The sequence below is a fragment of the Rhinopithecus bieti genome, unplaced genomic scaffold, assembly GCF_001698545.2.
Source record: "Rhinopithecus bieti isolate Rb0 unplaced genomic scaffold, ASM169854v2 scaffold_5019, whole genome shotgun sequence".
In the NCBI taxonomy this organism is placed as follows: Eukaryota; Metazoa; Chordata; class Mammalia; order Primates; family Cercopithecidae; genus Rhinopithecus; species Rhinopithecus bieti.
Window position 1 is genome coordinate 570,169 of NW_016804585.1, and position 563 is coordinate 570,731.

The following is a 563-nucleotide window of genomic DNA, read 5'->3' on the forward strand; positions in this document are numbered from 1 at the left end:
GGGTGACAGAGCGAGGCCCTGTCTCAAAAAGGCGTAGGGTGGATGGGAAGGGATGTAAAGAAAAACAGAGTGAGCAGGGACCAGAGAGGCAGGGGCAAGACTTAGCTTTGTTCTGTTTCAAGACATAGAGAAGAGATATTTGGGAGCATCTGTCATATTGAATGAGACTTTGGGGACACAAGTGGAATGATGATTTTTTTAGGGAGTTTTCCTGAGTGTGGAATGGTCTAGTCTCATTCACCATCAGCCCCTCAAGGAAACCCTCAGTAAAGAAGGAATTGGCCTGGCCGGGCGCGGTGGCTCAAGCCTGTAATCCCAGCACTTTGGGAGGCCAAGACGGGCGGATCACGAGGTCAGGAGATCGAGACCATCCTGGCTAAAACGGTGAAACCCCGTCTCGACTAAAAATACAAAAAAACTAGCCAGGCGAGGTGGCGGGCGCCTGTAGTCCCAGCTACTCCGGAGGCTGAGGCAGGAGAATGGCGTAAACCCGGGAGGCGGAGCTTGCAGTGAGCTGAGATCCGGACACTGCACTCCAGCCCGGGCAACAGAGCAAGACTCCG